This window comes from Pan troglodytes, chromosome 6 (assembly GCF_028858775.2).
Source record: "Pan troglodytes isolate AG18354 chromosome 6, NHGRI_mPanTro3-v2.0_pri, whole genome shotgun sequence".
NCBI classification, from domain to species: domain Eukaryota; kingdom Metazoa; phylum Chordata; class Mammalia; order Primates; family Hominidae; genus Pan; species Pan troglodytes.
The window spans coordinates 122,816,389-122,835,992 of record NC_072404.2 but is presented as its reverse complement, the minus strand read 5'-3'; the positions used below and the strand labels follow the sequence as shown (position 1 = coordinate 122,835,992).

At 37.0% G+C, this 19,604-nt stretch overlaps 1 protein-coding gene and 1 pseudogene across 2 annotated transcripts in view; one reads left to right on the top strand and one right to left on the bottom strand.

The window, feature by feature from the left end:
- Nucleotides 1–19,604, top strand: part of COG5 (component of oligomeric golgi complex 5) — a 360,750-nt gene that overhangs the window by 105,417 nt on the left and 235,729 nt on the right. The gene's annotated exons all lie outside the window — the stretch shown is intronic.
- LOC112209825 (large ribosomal subunit protein eL43-like) lies at nucleotides 8,430–18,358 on the bottom strand (annotated as a pseudogene).

Here is a 19,604-nt window from a genome sequence, read left to right as displayed (position 1 = left end):
TGGCTCACTGCAACTTTGACTTCCTGGGCTCAAGTGATCTTCCTGCCTCAGCCTCCTGAGTAGCTGAGACTACAAGCACTTACCACCACACCTGGCTAATTTTTGTGTATTTTTGTAGAGGTGGAATCTTGCTATGTTGCCTAAGGCTGGGGTCTTCAACTCCTGGCCTCATGTGATCCTTCTGTGTTGGCCTCCCAATGTGTTGGGATTACACATGTGAGCCACTGCACCTGGCTTAGCTATATTTTTTAGTTTTCTTGTTTTAATGGTTGTTTTAGGTTTTTTGATATACATGCTTAACTTACACAGTCTAGTTTGAAGTAATAGCACATCATGTATAATGTTAGAACCTTACTATTAATACAGTATAATTTCTATTGGCCCCTTCCATCTTTTCTGCTGTTTTTTACTTCATAGTACAGTGTCACTATTTTTGTTTTAAATAGCCAGTTATCTTTCAGTTTTTTAAAAAGTTTATGTTTATCCGCATATTTGCAATGGCATTGTTCATTTCTTTTTGTACATCAGGGATACCTTCTGGTATATTTTCCATCAGCCTAAAGAACTTACTGTGACAGCTTTTGTAGTGCAGGGTTGTTTGCAACAAATTCTTTCTGTTTTTCTTGTCAAAATATGTTCTTTTTGTCTTCATTTTTGACTTTCACTCAATAATAGCTCTATACAGACACTTTATTCTTCCATCATTCAAAAAATGTTTTGTTGTTTTATGGCATGCTTGGTTTCTGATGAGAAGTCTGTGATCATTCTTATCTTTGTTCCTCAGTTCTGTGATGTATCTTCTTTCCTCTAGCTTCTTTTAAGAGTTCCTCATTATTTCATTGTTTTTATAATTTTCATTGTGATGTACCTTGGTGTAATTTTTTGTGTGTACTCTCCTTCCTTGCTTGGGGTTCACTGATATTCATGGATCAGTGTTTTTGTTGTGGTTGTTGCTGCTATTGTTATTTGTTGTTTTTGTTTTTTCATCAAATTTGAAAAAATTATTTCATTGTTTCTTCAAATACTTTTTTTCCTTAGAACATTATTCTCTTTCTTAGACTTCAAAAACTCCTATTTTAGGCCGGGCGCAGTGGCTCACGCCTGTAATCCCAGCACTTTGGGAGGCTGAGGCGGGGGGGATCACGACTTCAGGAGATCGAGACCATCCTGGCTAACATGGTGAAACCCTGTCTCTACTAAAAAATACAAAAAATTAGCCGGGCATGGTGGCGGGCGCCTGTACTCCCAGCTACTTGGGAGGCTGAGGCAGGAGAATGGCATGAACCTGGGAGGCGGCGCTTGCAGTGAGCTGAGATTGTGCCACTTGCACTCCAGCCTGGGCGACAGAGTGAGACTCTGTCTCAAAAAAACAAAGAAACAAACAAAAACTCATATTTTAGACTTGGTATTTTTCCCCATGTCATTGATGCTTTTTTTTTTTTTTTTAGCTCATAGCTTTAATTTGTTTGGGTAGTTTTGGTTGCTCTGGTTCCTGTTTCATCACTCTTTTTAATCTTTTATAGTGTCTGATTTGTTGTTAAGCCCCTCTAAGGAACTTTTCAGTTCAAATATTGTGTTTTTCAGCTCTGGAAAGTTTTATTTGATTAATTTCTATAGTTACAATTTCTCTCTATTGTATTCATGTGTTTCTTTAAATCTGTGAATATACTTTTAATAGATATTTTAATATCTTTGTCATGTAATTTTGTCATCTTTTTTGCATTCTAGTATTTCTAATAATTTGTTATTGGGTGCTGGTCATGTTGTTGGAATACTATGAATGGATTTTGTTATCCATTCATGAATGTTGTACTTTGTTCTATCAGGCAATTAAGTTACTTGTGGATCAACTTGATCCTTTCACGCTTGTTTTTAAGCTGTATTAGGGCAGCTTTAGAGGAACATTTATTCTAAGGCTAGTTTAGCCCTACTGTTAAGGCATACTCCTTCATAGAGCCATATTGAATGCTCCTGTTATTTAATGGTATCTCCCTTTTTAGCATTCCAAGCTAGAATATTTTGCAGTATCCTGTGAGTTTGAGAGTTGATCAGTTTTGCAGATTTTCTGGTAGTGGTTCTTTGCCTGGCCTTTTTGAGTCTCACTGTGTACATTTATAACTTAGTATTTCTTTGAAGATTCAAGAGTCCCTATATAGAATTTTCTGGTACTGTTTCTCTGCTTAGCTTACCTTTTTTCTGTTATTCTGACCTGAGAATTCCAGCTTTCTCAGCCCTTCCTTAACTCAAATTTGTCCCTTCAACTAATTGAGTTCGTTGTGTTTACTGAGGTTTTCCCCTTACATTATAGGGGAAAGTATATTTAGCCGGAAGCTAAAGTATATTTAGCTGAAAGCTATATTTTAGGGATCACAGTCCTGCATTGCCTGCTGTCTAATATCTGAAAAGAGTAGTTTCATAAATTCTGCCCCATTTTCTAGTTGCTAGGGTAAATCCTATACCAATTATTCTGTTAGGTTGGAAGTAGAAGTTTTAAATCTGTTTTTACAACTTAATTGTCATGGCACTTCTTTTAGCAATTATGAACTACCTTGAGGCATTTCTTTTACTGGTATCTTAAAGTTATGTCTTAAAGTTATTGAAAATCTTTGGTGGTGGTTTTACTTTTTACTCCTTGTTTCTTATGTTAGAACCAATAGGTTAGCAATATTCTGAATCATGCAAATCTGATTCTTGATGTTTAAAATATCTGCTCTGGGCCAGGCACAGTGGCTCATGCCTGTAATCTCAGCACTTTGGGAGGCCGAGGCAGGCAGATCACTTGAGGTCAGGAGTTCGAGACCAGCCTGGCCAACATGGGGAAACCCTGTCTCTACTAAAAAATAAAAAAAAAATTGGCCAGGTGTGGTGGTGTGTGTCTGTAGTCCCAGCTGCTTGGGAGGCTGAGGCACAAGAATCGCTTGAACGCGGGAGGCAGAGGTTGCAGTGAGCAGAGATAGCACCAGTGCACTCCAGCCTAGGTGATGGAGTGAGACTCTGTCTCAAAAACAAACAAACAACAGATCTGCTCTGGACAGTTTTCTTTCATAAATGCTTCCATAATTTTTTTTTGTTGGAGGAAAAGATGTGCTGGAGAAAAAAATCATAAACTATACAAATTTATGCCCTATGATCTCTAGTCATTTCTCTGTCTCTCTCTCTCACAGGTGTTATTATATATACCATCAGTTAGCAAACTTTTTCTACAAAAGGCCAGATAATAAATATTTTAGGCTTTGTGGGCTGTATATAGTCTGTGTCACATATTCTTTGTTTTCTTTTTCGACCTTTTAAAAATGTAAAAACATTTTCAGCTTGAGGGCTGAGACCACCACCACTTTGTTCCCATAACCTTCCCCTTTCATTTTTACCAGGAGACCTTACTTCTTACTTACTTGCAAAAACAAATAAATTTTATCAACTTTTTGCTTCCTGTGCATCTCATCTAAAAGCGTATCTAGACCTTCAATTATTTGTCTATCTTTCATTCTTGTGTTGAGGGAAGATAGATGCATGTCCTTTCGTTTAAGCCTAAACCCACTTTGTGGATTCCCCTTCCATATTCATTCACACGTTGTTCTAGTTTGCACTCCTATGTATTATCTTCCCTGACTCTTCCAGCTATACTCTGTTAACATGCTCTGTTCTCACTTTATTCCTGCTGCTTTAAATTTTGTATTCATGCCATCCACCACGACAGCTTATCTTATTATGTACTTTTAGTTGAGTTTAAATTGCAAATGGAAAAAATAATGGTCTTTAAACTGTAATAAAGTACTTAGGTATAAGGTGTTTTACATACTCATTTCTGAGTCAATCTTGGCAACATTTTCTTTATTTCATAAATTAATAGCTTTTTTTCCTCCAGTGACAACATATTAAGACATATTAGAACATCTCAAGCAAAAATCTTCTGCGATGGGGAAGGAAATACTCTCTAAAAGGCAAAATATCAAGTACAGATTTTTTTTTTTTTAATTTTAGGAATCAGACTAGATCTAGGCACATTGTGTTGCAGGCATCACCTCACAAATCTGCCAACGCATGTCTTTTCTGAGCTTCAACACAGCTGCTGTCCTAACCAGCAGCTCTCCTTTCCTCTCCTTGATAGTGGTTTGCATTGGTGTTATGGTTTATGTTGGGGAAGAAAAAATACAAAAGAATCTCTTTTTCATTTTTCTTATGATACTATGGGTTTAAAAAACTATAATGTGAGTTAAGTAGCAGTGGCTTCTTCAGGATCATCCTTATACTAAGAAACACAAAGGGCATTAGGTGTTTTAAATATAGATGAGTCCATTTATATAAAAAATACTTTAAAGAATAAGATTACTTGTAAAGAATAAAGACATTAAAAAACTACATGTTCTTACAACAATTTGTTCTATTCTTTTTTCCCTGTAATACAGTTATTCCTCCCCCGTTCCCCACACAACAGATTTGTAATGTAAGAATAGAATCATGGTGCAGCCTGCAACTCCCAGAGGTAAAACACACAGTACTAGACTTCCATCTGTAGATTTTACTTTTCAGATTTCATATTATTTTCTCAGAGTTAAATTCAAATTTAAAATCATTTAAGATTTCAAGGATTGTATTCATGTTGTTCTTTTAAGTGGTTTCATCATATTGGATGCTGTGTTTAGATATTTTATTAAGCATAATTTATTATTTTTCAATTATATACACTAGGCAACTGCTTGTGTCTTAAATTTTAATTGCTTGCTTTTGTCATATTGAATTAGTTTTGAAATAGTCTTTTACTGTTGAATATTTCCCTTTTGATGAACTTAAAATAGTATCATTAATGAATTTTTTATCTGAGTAAATTTCTTATTTGTTTTGATTTGGATATTTCACATATACAAGCATAACTCAGAATTATTCAAAATTGAAGAAATGTGGTATGAATCATCTGAAGGATCAGTAATACAATAATTTAATATTTTTAAATTCATGTTTGACATTGCACTTGGATTTGGAAACATTTAGCCTAGAATAAAGACAGTTTATTGGTATTATAATAGCTGTGTTAAGTATTTGAATCTTTTGAATCACAAATGAACTCTTATACTAGTAGAATCAAAATCTGTGCCATATTGTGCTCTCTTTTTGAACATGTGATGTAATGAAGATATTTCAGATAAGTTAAAAATACCATTGTTTTACTAGCTTTAGAAAGGAGACCAGTAAAAGTGTTATTTGACTGATGTAATCTGGGGGAAATTGCTCTGTGAAAACATTAGGTGATTTTGCATTTAGATTTTGACTGTTCTTCCTCGTTATAGAAGATTCTTAATTTATAGTAACTTGTTTATTTGCTGAGACAAGAGTATAAAATACATTTGGTTTTGCTGATGTTCAGGAAGAGAGTCATTTAGCTAATGTATGAGCTTAGCTTTGCTTACTTACCCAATTTCATCATTGTTAGTTATCTATATATTCCTCAGATTCTCATTATTAATACCATATGCAGCAACTCTCAAAACTCACATTTAAAAACTGGGAAAATCTTGAAATTCCTATTGTTTATATCTATTGAATGTACTATATTAATATGAGAGATTTAACTCCTGTACTTTCAGTTGTAATGCTTACTCACTTTTATTTTGTAGACATGTGACTATTGTTCAGATTATTTTGAAAATCACCATAGGAAGGTCTGATTGCTTGGTTAAACATTTAACAAATATTCATTACATTCTGTGTGTCCAAAACGGTATAAGGTGCTAAGGGAACAATGACAATGCATTTGTAGTTTAGTAAAAGATGCAGATGAATACACTATGATAGTATACAGTAAGTGCAGTACTAAAGATTAAGTATAAGGTGCTATGCAATTACATAAGACAGACACTAGTCTGCAGGGAAATGATCATGGAAGGCTCTCCAGAGGAAGTGGATAAACTAGATATGAAGAATACTCAAGTATTTGCCAGATCAAGGGGATGGGTGCTTGTTCAGATTGGTGAAAGTGTATCATACAAAGAGACAGCCTTTCCTAGAAGAAATTAAAGATGGGGAATACAAGAAAAGAAGGACAGTGTATTAGTCCGTTTTCACACTGTTGATAAAGACATACCCGAGACTGGGAAGAAAAAACGGTTTAATGAACTTACAGTTCCACATGGCTGGGGAGGCCTCACAATCATGGGGAAAGGCAAGGAAGAGAAAGTCATGTCTCACATGGATGATAGGGGCCAAAGAGAGTGCTTGTGCAAGGAAACTCCCATTTTTAAAACCATCAGAAACTCCCATTTTCAAAACCATCAGATCTTGTGAGACTTATTCACTATCAAGAGAACAGCATGGGAAAGACCCGCTGGCCCGATTCAATTACCTCCCACCGGGTTCCTTTCATGACAGGTGGGAATTGTGGGAGTTACAATTCAAGGTGAGATTTGGGTGGGGATGCAGCCAAACCATATCAGACAGGGAAGCGTTGAGAGATAGGGCCAAATATTATATGGCCATCCAAGCCATATTAGGGAATTTCAACTTTTACAGGAGAGCATTGATGACTCCAAGGGAGTAATGTAATCCGACTTGTATTTTAGAAAGATCACTCTGACAATAATGTCAAATGGATTGGAATATTGGGAGCATAATTAGAGATAGGGAAGTCCAGTATGCCAGGCAAGAGTTCATGGTGATAAGAATTAAGGATGGAACAAAGTAATGGGATCTGTTTTAAGGAGATATAGGAGCAGTGAGGTGTGGTTAAAGAAGTAGGGCTGACTTGCAAAATTAAATGGATAGTAGGTCTACTCACTGAACCATTCGTAGGAGGAATGGTTCTGTGAGGGATAATTATATGTACATAATTAATCCTTGAACAATGTGGGGGCTAGGGTTGCTGACTCCCCATGCAGTCAAAAATCCATGTATAACTTTTGACTCCCCAGAAACTTAACTGCTAATAGCCAATTGTTGACTGGAAGCCTTACCAATAACATAAATAGTTGATTAACACATATTTTGTATATTATTTGTATTATATACTGCATTCTTACAGTAAAATAAGCTAGAGAAAAGAAAATGTTATTAAGAAAATGATAAGAAAGAGAAAGTATATTTAATGTTCATTAATTGGAAGTGGATCATCAAAGATTTTCATTCACATCGTCTTCATGTTGAGTCGGCTGAGGAGTAGGAGGAAGAAGAAGGGTCGGTTTTGTCTTAGGGTCGCAGAGGCAGAAGAGATGGAGGAGGTAGAAGAGTAGGCAGGAAAGGCAGGCACACTCAGTGTAACTTGACAGAAATACATGGCAATTTCTGTCTGACTTTTTTGCTTTTTCATTTCTCTAAAAATGTTTCTGTATGGTACCAATCCTTTCATCATTTACTTTAGTTTCAGCACCTGTAATATGGAAGGGTCCATGTTATAAAAGAAGTCAAAAGTAGTCTTGAATAATTGGAACCATTCTGCTAGATTGTCTAATGTCAATTTGTTTTCTGGCACTGCTTCTTCTACATCTTCTTCCTTATCTTCTGGCACTGGTTTGGAAACACTCCTGAAACCCTTCACCACTGCCACCTTTTTCTCATATCTATGATCTCTTTCATGGTTTCTTTGATTGGCTCTGCTGTAAATCCTGTGAAGTCATGCACAACATCTGGATCCAGTTTTCTCCAGCAGTAATTTATTGATTCAGGCCTGATGGTTTTCATGGCTTTTTCTGTAACAGCAATGGCATGTTCAGTGGTGTAATCCTTCCAGACTTAAATTATGTTCTCTCTATTGGAGTTCTCTTCTATAGCATTGACAGCCCTTTCCACAGAGTACCATATGTAATGAGCCTTAAAGGTCCTTATCACACCAGATCTAGATGTTGAATTAGAGTTGTTGTGGTTGGGGCAAGTAGTCTACTTTGATGCCCTGGATGTTGAACCTCATGGGGTTCTGGGTGGCCAGGGCATTGTCTGATATCAAAATAACTTTAAGGCAAGGTACTGACTTCAGGGACAAACCAACAGTGGAAGCAATTAAGAAAAGGTGTTCTCGTTGTCCAGGCCTTCTTGTTGAACAACCAAAAGACTGGCAGTAGTGTTTATCTTTTTCCTTCAAATCTTGGGGTTAGTAGCTTTAATAGATAAGGACAATCCTCCTGATCATAAGCCCAACTGCATTTGCACAATACAATGGAGCTAGCCCATCTCTTACTGCCTTAAATCCTGGTGCTTGCTTTTCTTCCTTACTAATAAATGACCTTTATGACATGTTTTTCCAGATTAGGGTACTTTTGTCCACATTAAAAACCTGTTCAGGCATATATCCTTTCTCCTCAATGATTTTCTTAATAGCACCTGGGAACTCATCTGCTTCCTCTTGAGCAGCAGAAGCTGCTTCTCCTGTTACCTTGATTTTTTTGTTCTTGTTACATAAATTAAACCTTTATTCTAGGCTAGTGTTGTCTCAAATGATAGAGCTTCTACTGGCCTTTCAATTTCTTCAGTCTTCTGATGGCCATCTTTGCCATGTTGGTGGAAGTGGCATTGTAGATCCAGGCACCATCAGCTACTGTTTTCATGTAGGAACCACAGTGTAAGATCCCTACTGCTTGTTTCTTCATCTTGGTTTAGCCACAGAAGGAGCAGGTGTACTTGGCAGGATGGCTGATTTCAGTTTTCTTCAGTGTTTTCCAGAGGGAGGCACCATAGCAATCCCATATTTACCAGTGATTTCAACCTACTTGGTGAGTTTTAGCTATGTAGCTGTGAACTAGACACAAGCCCAGAGAGGACTATCTTGATATTTTTAAAGCCACACCCCTTTCTAAACTTATTAAACCATCCTTTGCTGGGATTAAATTCTCCAGCTTTAGATCCTTTACCTTCTTTTTGCTTTAAGTTGTCATATGACCTCACTATTTCTTGAATCATATAGCTGTGCCTTTTTTATAGCAATCATGCACCCACATAAAAGCTACATTTTCAATATGAGATAAAAAGATATTTTGCAAAAAGTGCTGCTGTAGCTGCAGCAATGGCTTCACAATTTTTCTTTTCTTTTTTTACAGTGGTCCTTATGCCGGATTCATTTATCTTGAGATGGTGGGCAACCATAGCTGCAGGTCTCAAAATTCAGCACATATCAAGCAATTCAGCTTTTTCTTGTAATGTCCTGTCTTTTCTCTGCTTCTTGGAAACACTTCCAACAACATCACTAAGGGCACTTCATATGAGTCCTATGAAGTTTTTCAAGGTTTATGGTATTGCATTAAAAACTATGAAAAATAAGTGAGAACTGCAAGAGATCACTTTCTGTTGTGATAACACAATACTGGAGAGAGACAGACTGCTCAAGTGAAGATGATAGCATCACTTAACATTTAAGGGGATAATTGTAACACTTGAGATCAGAGCAATAGCAAAAGGATGTGGCTACCAAATTGTTACAGTAGTACAGTATGTACTACAGTTAATTTTTCTGTTTTCTTTTACTTTAAGTTCTTGGATACATGTGCAGAATGTGCAGGTTTGGATACATGTGGAGAACGTGCACGGTATACATGTGCCATGGTGGTTTGCTGCATCTATCAACCCATCATCTAGGTTTTAAGTCCCGTGTGCATTAGGTATTTGTCCTAATTCTCTCCCTTGCCTTGCCCCCCACCCTCTGACAGGCCCCTGTGTGTGATGTTCCCCTCCCTGTGTCCATGTGTTCTTATTGTTCAACTCCCACTTATGAGTGAGAACATGTGGTGTTTGATTTTCGTACTACAGTTAATTTTGTGCAGTTGTGATTTAATACCACATCTTTATGTTTGTTTACATTTTTCTCAACTGTGAATGGTGCCATGTATGGTCTGCAGGTGTTTTCATGAGTTTTGATAAATTTTAATTTTTATAATTGTGTATATTTTATGGTAGTGATAAAATAGACTGGTATCCACATATATTTTATATATTCATGACATATATTTTTCTTAATTTTTTTGATATTTCTAGGCTGTGTGGTTCATCTGCAAGTTTTTTCAAATTGTTGCATCAGATCTCCAAAAAAATTTCCAATGTATTTATTGGGAAAAAAATCTGTGTATATGTGGACCTGCACATTTCAAACCTATTCAAGAATCAACTGTACTCTGGGACATGTTGAATTTGAGGTGCTTATTAGACATCCAAGTGTAGAGAGCTAATAGGAAACTGTATATGTGGATTTGAAGTCCTGGAGAAAGAAAAGGGCAGAAGACACAGATCTGAGAGTTGCCACAAAAGGGGGGAAATAGGACAGATATCCTGAGGAATTCTAACATGTAAGGGGTGAGCATAGGAAGAGAAGACCAAAAGACTAACAGGCATTAGCTAGAGAGGTGGGATGGTATGAAATGATGGAAACTAAGAAAGCATGGTGCTTTAAGGATGAAATATCAACATTGTAGATGAGAGTTGAAGAGTAGCCTTAGAATTTAGCCAAAAAAAAGAAAGAAAGAAAAAACATGGTTGGTGACCTCCGCAAGACAACTTCAGGAATATGGTAATCACACAAGTATTGAGATCAAGGTGAACATTAGTGTGAACTCATTTTTCATATGCCTCTTTCAATGAAGAAGTAATTTCAGCTGTTCAGCAATATAACATTCCATGTTTTGGGGGAGGAGGGTGTCAGTAAGAATATTATTATTATTTTTGAGACAGAGTCTTACTCTGTCATCCAGGCTGGAGTACAGTGGCATGATCTTGGCTCACTGCAACCTCCACCTCCCGAGTTCAAATGATTCTCCTGCCTCAGCCTCCCATGTAGCTGGGATTACAAGCGTGTGCCACCACGCCCAACTAATTTTTGTATTTTTAGTAGAGATGGGGTTTCACCATATTGGCCAGGCTGGTCTCGAACTCCTGAACTCAGGTGATCCACCCACCTCAGCCTCCCAAAGTGCTGGGATTACAGGTGTGAGCCACTGTGCCCGACTGTCAGTAAGAATAAAATTAATTTGTGGAAAGTTATTTTTGAAGACTTTATAATCCGAATAAAAGCCTGATTTATGAAATGCTGTAACCTGGAACTTTAGATTTTAAAAGAAAAAGAGAAATAGATGTCATAATGTAGCTTGAATTTGAAATAACTGGGATTTAATCTAAACTACCAATGACCTGGAGTTTCATCTTATAGATAATATATGGTTATTGACAGAGTATTATGAGATACTGTATGAAAAATGCTATAATGCCTATAGCCTCTAATATAATACCTTGTCAAGTATGTGTGTTTGTATGTAAATATGTGATATACTGAACACCTTATATATAACTATATCCTGGTTAATAACTTCAGGACACTTTTCCTCTTCGTATGTATATTATCGTGTGACAAAGTGAAAGTTTAAAACAACAAACATTTATGAAATTACATCATTTCTGAAGAATAATAGCCCCCTAAAGATGTCCATGTCCTATTTCCCAAAACCCCCAAATATGTTACATTATGTGGTGAAAGAGACTTTGAAAATATGGTTACAATTATGGACCTAGATATGGGCTAAGTAATACATGAGACCTTAAAAGTGGAGAACTTTTCCCAGCTGATGTTGGAAGAGATGAGTCAGAGAGGTGAGGCAGAAGGGTGTTCAGAGAGATTCAAAGCGTGAGATGGAAGTAGGGAGCTATGAGCCAAGGAATGTGGGTGGCCTCTAGAAGCTGAGAATATCCCCCAGCTGACAGGCAGCAAGGAAACCAGAAAGTCAGTGCTGCAACTACAGGGAACTGAACCTTGTCAAAAACCTGGCTGAATCTGGAAGCAGTTCTTTCCCAGAGCCTCCATTAAGTAACACAGACAGCCAATACCTTGATTTCAGGTTTGCAACACCCAGAGCAGAAAAAGCCAATTGAGCCCACTGGACTTCTAACCTACAGAACTGAGATAGTAAATTGTATTGTGTAGAGCCACTAATTTTGTTGTAATTTGTCATGGCAGCAATAGTTAACTAATGCAAAGGGGTGGGAATCCAGAAGTGGCTTAGCTGGGTGATTCTGGCTTAGGACCTCTCATGAGGTCGTAGTGAAGTTGTCAGCCAGGGTGTGACTGTGGTGGAAGGATGTACTTTCAAGCTGACTCACATGGTTGTTGGTAGGCCTCCATTCCTCACCATGAGGGCCTCTTTCCAGGGCTGTGCATGATGTGGCAGCTGACTTCCCAGTGTGAGTGGGGAGAGAGAGAGAGAGACAGTGAGAGCATGTGGGTACACAGTATAGAAGCCATAATGTTTTTTATAGTCAAATCTCTAATATGATGTATCGTTATGTTTGCTGTGTTCTGTTGTTCACGTGGACCAACCCTGGGATAATAATGAATTACATTACAGAGGAATGTGATTACCAGGACGCAGGGATCATTGGGGGATCATGTTGAAGGCTGGTTACCGTAAGTATGTGTGCCTAAGATGACAAACTGTCAGTTCCGTATTACCTAATTAGCCATATATAATCCCAGGTCTGCAGTGTAATTTTAAGCAAGTTATTTAGCCTCTCTAAAACTCCAGTTATTCATTCAAAATTGAAATAGTTGAAATTAGTTTTATGTGTCAACTTAGCTAGTTTAAGCAAATAAGGTGTTTCTTAAAGGTCTCAGGACTTACTATTTTTGAATATGCGATTTGAAGATTAAGGATCTTGAGATATTTTTGATAAGTTAAAGGAATGATTGAATATAGAAGACTATCACTGATTTACCTTGTCTCAGATTATTCTTGAACTGGTCAAGTTTGTCATATCATGTGAATATGGCTGCTCCCTCTGTAATGACATGGATTGTTCCTAGAGCTGCTGAGTGGTGCCTTTATTGCAAGGGGCACTATTCTCAATGAGGTCTTTATGAGTGGCACTTGTCAAGTTGTGCAGTGGGCAGTCTGTGTATCCCTACACAGTGGCCCTGTATTTATGTATTTTTGACAATTTTAGGACTTAAGTCTGTAGGTATAAGTGTCTCTTTTGTTTGTTGGTGTGTCTTGTAGCATAGTGCCTAGTGCATGATTACTCAATAAATATTTGTTAAAAGAATGGATGAGTGCATGAGTGAATGGTTGATGGGGCAGTATCACTATTCAACTACTTAAATGCTTTTCATCGTATACCATTCTTTTAGTCATCACAATATTTTTTATTTAATTTTATATTGTGATACCAAGAAGATTCTATTTACACTAAAGAATGAAATAGAACAGTTTGTAAGATAGTGGAATAAATGAAGGCATAAGTACTTGCTAGCTAGTTTCTGATAGATTAAGGCAATTTTCCAATTCATCTTTCATTATATAAGTCCAAAATGGATTAACAGTAAACCTGTTTGTAAATAGTAGTCTCTTATGTGTTGAAGAATTGCTTTCAGTTTGTGTATGCTCATCATAAGTATAGAAAAGTTTAATAATCTTAAGTATTTTATGGGCGGTATGCAAGATAGTTTAGTTGAAGAATCTTTTCAGGAATATTTTAGTTGAGGATATTGTATCTTGAGGAATTATACTATTCTCTCTTACTTAAACCTTTAGAAATGTGTATGGTTTTAAGTAAAAATTTAACAAAGACCTAGGAAGAGTGTGTTTTTGTAACTCCACTAATATTTATTAGCTACATTTCTACAACATTTTTTTTTGAGACAGGGTCTTGCTGTGTTGCCCAGGCTGGAGTGCAGTGGCCTAATCACGGCTCACTGCAGCTTCGAGCTCCTGGGCTCAGGAACTCCTGGGCCCCTGGAAGCCCCTGAGATTCTCCTATCTCAGCTTTCCAAGTTGCTGGGACTACCAGTGCCCGTCACCACTGGTATTTTTTGTAGAGACAGGGTTTTGCTATGTTGCCCAGGGTGGTCTCAAACTCCTGGGTTCAAACAGTTCCCCCGCCTTGGCCTCCCAAAGTGCTAGGATTACAGGCATGAGCCACTACACTTGCCCTACATTTCTGCTTATTAGTTTCAGTTATAAGAAATTATGAGGGTATGTGTGTCACAATCCAAAAAGAAGTACTCTTTAAGACTGATGCTTTTTTAAATTGTATTTTTGGTCATCCAAAAGAGTTGTGTTACTCAACTTCAATTCAATTTTGATGTGTTTCTTATGTGAAAATCGCTATTCTTTTATTGCAGGAGAGGCATAGTCCTTGCTCTTTAGAGTTTATGATATAGTATTTGATGATTTGGGATATGTAAAACTAAGAGAAGTATAAAAATAACTTTAATATGATCAGTATTCAAAAAGAGATATTAACAATGTGCTATGAAGGTTCAAAATAAACCATATTGTTTGAAGAATTAGAACAAGTTTCATTAAATAAAGTAGGGGGTGAAAGAACAGGTATAATTCTGAAAAGCAGGGTTGGAGTGGCGAAAACAGTGTAAGAAAACTGCAGGTATCTTTCAGCTTATAAAATCCTGAACCATTTGGCCTGTGCAACTTTTCATGGCTAACTTTTTACTTTTAATTATTGCTCTGAGCGATGATAAGATGGACTTGAATAATTTAAACTCTGTAAAAATAATACTGAATAATTTAGACTCTATTGTAAAAATAAATTATATGATTAATTTGCTGCTCTATCCTGCAACCAGCCAGTTTACTGAGGATAGGAGAATTGTGGTAGTATTAGCTAGACTAGAGGATAATACAGAATATAGAGACTTATAGAACTGAGAGGGACATAGAGGTATTTTTTGACAGCTTTATTAAGATATAATTAACATATCATGTAATTCACCCATTATAACTTGTGCAATTCAATGGCTTTTAGTATATCCAGAGAGTTGTGCAATTGTAGCCATAAACTAATTTTAGTAGATTTTTATTATTCCCTGAAACCACTTCATACCTATTAACAGTCACTCTCCTTTCCTCCCCAAACCATGCAGTCCTAGGCAACTAATATTCTAGAACCAATATTCTGTTTCACAGGTTTGACTATTGTGGATATTTCATGTAAATGGGATAATATAATATATGATCTTTTATGCCTGGCTCTTTCACTTAGTATATATTTTCAGGGTTCTTTCACATTGTAGCATGTGTCAGTACTTCATTCTTTGTAATTGCCAGATAATATACCATGTATGGATATACCACCTTTTGTTTTTCTTTTCATCAGCTGACAGACATTTGGGTTCTGCAAATATTTTCTCTTTTTCTGTGAATTGTCTTTTCTGAAGTAATTTTATTTTAGTTTAAAGGTAATACAATTTGAGAGATATAACATCCTATTTTCATGGACCTGCAGCAAGGGAAAACCCTTGATGTTGCATCTTTTAAACATTATTATAGACTCCTCTCAAGCTTGGAAAGAGATTAGGATGTATAAATTAAGGAACTGGAGAGTTATACTGCTAGGTCAGCTATTTTATTACAGTAGATTCCAGACTGTATCTCTAAATTCTGTTCTTTCTTTCTGGTGTTTCTTTTTCCAGCTTTTAAAATCTTGTATTTGTATTCTCTGAAACACATCTATTATAGCGTATTATTGGGTCTGCCATCTACCCAAAGAGTCTGCAACCCTAAATTATCTCTCTTGGTGACAGATTACATGCTACAAGTTTCTCTTATAGACTTTTTTTTTTTTTTAGGTGAAATTGATTTAAACCTCAGATGAGACTGTATTTCCAGAAGGTAACATGTAGCCAGAGGCATATATGTGAAAGTAGGGAGGGAACATGGTTGACATACTGTTGGGCTGATGTTTACCTTTAGTGCATAGGTATTTAAAAAAAAAAAAAAAACCTGTGGGTTACTCCTGACACATACAGCCATATCAAGCTTTCTCTTTTGTCAAGGCCAGATGTATTAGTCTGTTCTCACATTACTATTAATATAAAGAACTCCCTGAGAATGGGTAATTGATAAGGAGATTTAATTAGCTCCTGGTTCTGCAGGCTGTACATTCTTCTGCTTCTAGGGAAGCCTCAGGAGACTTATAATCATGGCGGAAGGCAAAGGGGAAGCAAGCATGTCTTACATGGCTGGCAAAAGGAAGAGAGCAAGGCCAAGGGAAAAGTGCTGCACACTTTTAAACAGCCAAATCTCTTGAGAACTCACTGACTATCACAAGAACAGGGGGGGATGTCTGCCACCATGATCCAGCCACCTCCCACCAGGCCCCTCCTCCAACATTGAAGATGACAATTCAATATGAGATTTGGGTGGGGCCACAGAGCCAAACCACATCACCAGATGCTTGGTTCTTGAAATTGTGTAAGATTTCTTTCCTTACCTTTTAGATAACATATTTGCTCAGTTCATGGATCATAGTTTGGGCTAGAAGGAAAAGAGCATTGCTAAACTAATGCATACCAATAGGTTTATTATTTTGAAGAATATTTCTATTTTAAAATGTGACTTATTAAATAAATCCCTGATTGATAGAATTTAAACTCTTTTAGTGAAGTGAATAACTTTGAGCAGTGGAGGAGATTTTTGAGCATTAGTCATTAAAATTTAGCACATATGGTCTAAGTAAATGCCAGAAGAGATACAAGTAATGTGCTGTGAAAATTCAGAAGATGGATAAGTTATTTACAATTTGGAAGGTTAGAAAATATGTTATGTGGAGCTGGCACTTGAACTGAGTTTTGAAAGATAAGATTTTATTGGGCTATTTGGAGATTGGGAAGGTGCATACACTTGGAGTCAGGGGAATAATCTTCTAGTTTGACTAAAATGTAAGCTCCGGATTACAGGTCAAACATTGGATTGAATGCACACCTTTATTTCTGCTCTCTCCTTTATGTTCACTAAAATGACAGTGAAGGGCTAAAAAGGCATAAACGACAAAAACAAAGAATGGAGACAAGTTAAGGACTCAGTCCCCTAAGATTGTTCCCACTGCAGATGGCAGTTATAAGTCCCAGGTTATCAGTAGTATTTCTCATCTACCTGCTGTAGATTAAGGGGTTTCCCACAACTCCCTCCTCAGGATTGGTAATTCTTTTTTTTTTTTTTTTTTTTTTTGAGACGGAGTCTCACTCTGTTGCCCAGGTTGGAGTGCAGTGGTGCGATCTCGGCTCACTGCAACCTTTGCCCCCCTGGGTTCAAGCCATTCTCCTGCCTCAGCCTCCCGAGTAGCTGGGATTCCAGGCTCCCGCCACCATGCCCAGCTAATTTTTTTTGTATTTTTAGTAGAAACGGGGTTTCACTGTGTTAGACAGGATGGTCTCGATCTCCTGACCTCATGATCCACCCACCTCAGCCTCCCAAAGTGCTGGGATTACAGGCATGAGCCACCACGCCCGGCCTGGGATTTGTAATTCTTTAGAACAACTCACAGAGCTCAGAAAAGTGCTTAACTTAATATTACTGTTTGTTGTTGTTGTTTTAAAATAAAGTATACAACTCAGGAACAGCCAAATAGAAAAGATATATAGAGCATAGTACGGGGGAAGGGGCACAAAACTTCACTTCCCTCTCCCATGGGTTGACCTCTCAGCACCTTGATGTATTCATCAACTCAGAATTTCTCTGAACCCTGTGGTTAGGGGTTTTTATGGAGGTTCCATTACATAACCATGATTGATTAAATCATTAGCCATTGGTGATCGACTCAGTTTTCAGCCTCTTTTCCCTCCCCAGAAGTTGGTGTGGGGTGGGATTGAAAATTCCAATCCTCTAATCATGCATTGATCTTTCTGGTGACCAGCCTTCATCCTGAAGCTGTCTAGTGGCCACCATCATTCTATTAGCATGCAAAAGACCGTCTTATTAGTCCAGAGATTCCAAGGATTTTAGGGGCTGTGCCAGGAACCTGATACAATATTTGGGACAAAGATGAAATATTTATTTTTTATTATATTACAACATCCCTCTCAGCTTTTTTTTTTTAACCAAGAAAAACAACCAAAACTGAACTATCCTATAGCTGCTGAAAGTTGTAGTTATTTTACTGATTTCTGCTGAGGTGTTGAGAATTAAGACCAGAATAATCTTATGGTAATTAATTCATTCAAACAAATACATATTGAAGTTCTCCTATGTCCTAGATATTACTCTAAGCACTAGCGATACAACAGCCAAATTTCTGCTCTCAAGAAGATTAAAAGAATGTTTTAGGGACAGTTAGACAAGTAGATTCATACACAGTACCCTTTACTGATGTGGAGAATACTGAGTGAGGAGCCATTTTATGGGAGAAATAACAGTTCATTTTGGAAGTATTAAATTTGGCCTACCTTTCCACTACCCAATGATATATTAGTCAAGAAATTCATGGAGGATGTTGGGGCCAAGGATATAAATTCAGGGTAGACAGTGTGTCGATTACAATGATCCAAGAGGCTCAGCTCCTTCTCAGCAGAATCATAGGCCTGCCTCTCCCCTTTGCAAGTTCACCTTACCAAACTTAGACTCCTTCTCTCCTTCTCCTTCAGCACCTCCTGTTTTCTAATGTATCCCATTTTTGAAATGTCATTTTGGCACAAAACTTCTACTTCCTTTTGCCCAGTCTCTCAGACCCTGCTAAAGTACAAAATTGTCTTTATTTGCAGATGACATGATAGTCTACTTAGAAAACTCAAAAGGATCTATTACATTAGGTTATAATCTATTAATTATATTTTACATAATTATTACATATGTAGTTAATATGGTTATGTTAAATATATTTAAGAAATATAATTAATAAAATTTAGCCAAATTTATGGAAATAAGATCAATTTATATAAATTATTTTCCTATATACTACATATAAAGTTATAAGTGTAATTTTCTAAGTAAAAGATACATTAAAGTAGCAGCAGAAAAGTAATGTATTTAGAAAAGAGCAGGTTTGGTGGTGGTAGGAACAAAAGCCTATTTATAATGGGCTCGAGAAAATGGGGAGAGCAAATCCAAATAGAATACTGACAACTTACCTGAGGAATTTTCCTGTAAAGTGCAGCAGAGAAACTAGTAGTAACTGGAAAAGGATGTAAATTTCAAAGATTTTTTTTTTTCTTTTATAAGCTGTAGGAATTGCATCATAGTTATATCTGATGGGAATGATTCCGTAGAGAAGGGAAAAATTGATGATGTAAGAGAGTGAGGGGAGCATTCCTGGAAGAATGTCCTTGATGAGGCAGGAGGGCATAGAACCTAGTGTACATAGTGGAGAGGTTGGCCTTACGGTAATGATCGTGGGATTGGGTAGCAGAAATTGGGTTGAACACAGGATCATTAGAAGAGAAGAGGTCAGGAAGTGGTGATGAATGGCATAGTTTGATGATATGAGATTCAAAGCTGGAGTTTTGAAGAGGGTGGAGGGAGAAGAGCCTGGAAATATCAGTAGGAAGCAAAGTGGACAACAACCTAACCTCCAGACCATGTGGTAGAAGGGATAAAGGAGAAAACATTGCCTACTTGAAAGACTGTAGAAGGAGAGCCAAGTTTCTGTTAGAACAAGAAGGTATGAATTTATTTTCTTCATAAAGCCTGTTTCTCTCTGATCTAAATTATATTCCTTCTCATGGTCTTTTCAAGCACTTAAATCGCCTCTAGTTTATAATTACTTCTTTGTAAGTACCATTGTTTGGTTGTAAACAGTATAAAGTCTCCCATACAGTAGCTTAACAGTAACAGATGCATCTTTCTCATGTGATAGTCCAGGGGTATTGTAGGGTAGGAAATATAACTTCTCAGTCCTCCTAAGTTTGTAGTTGGGAGAGA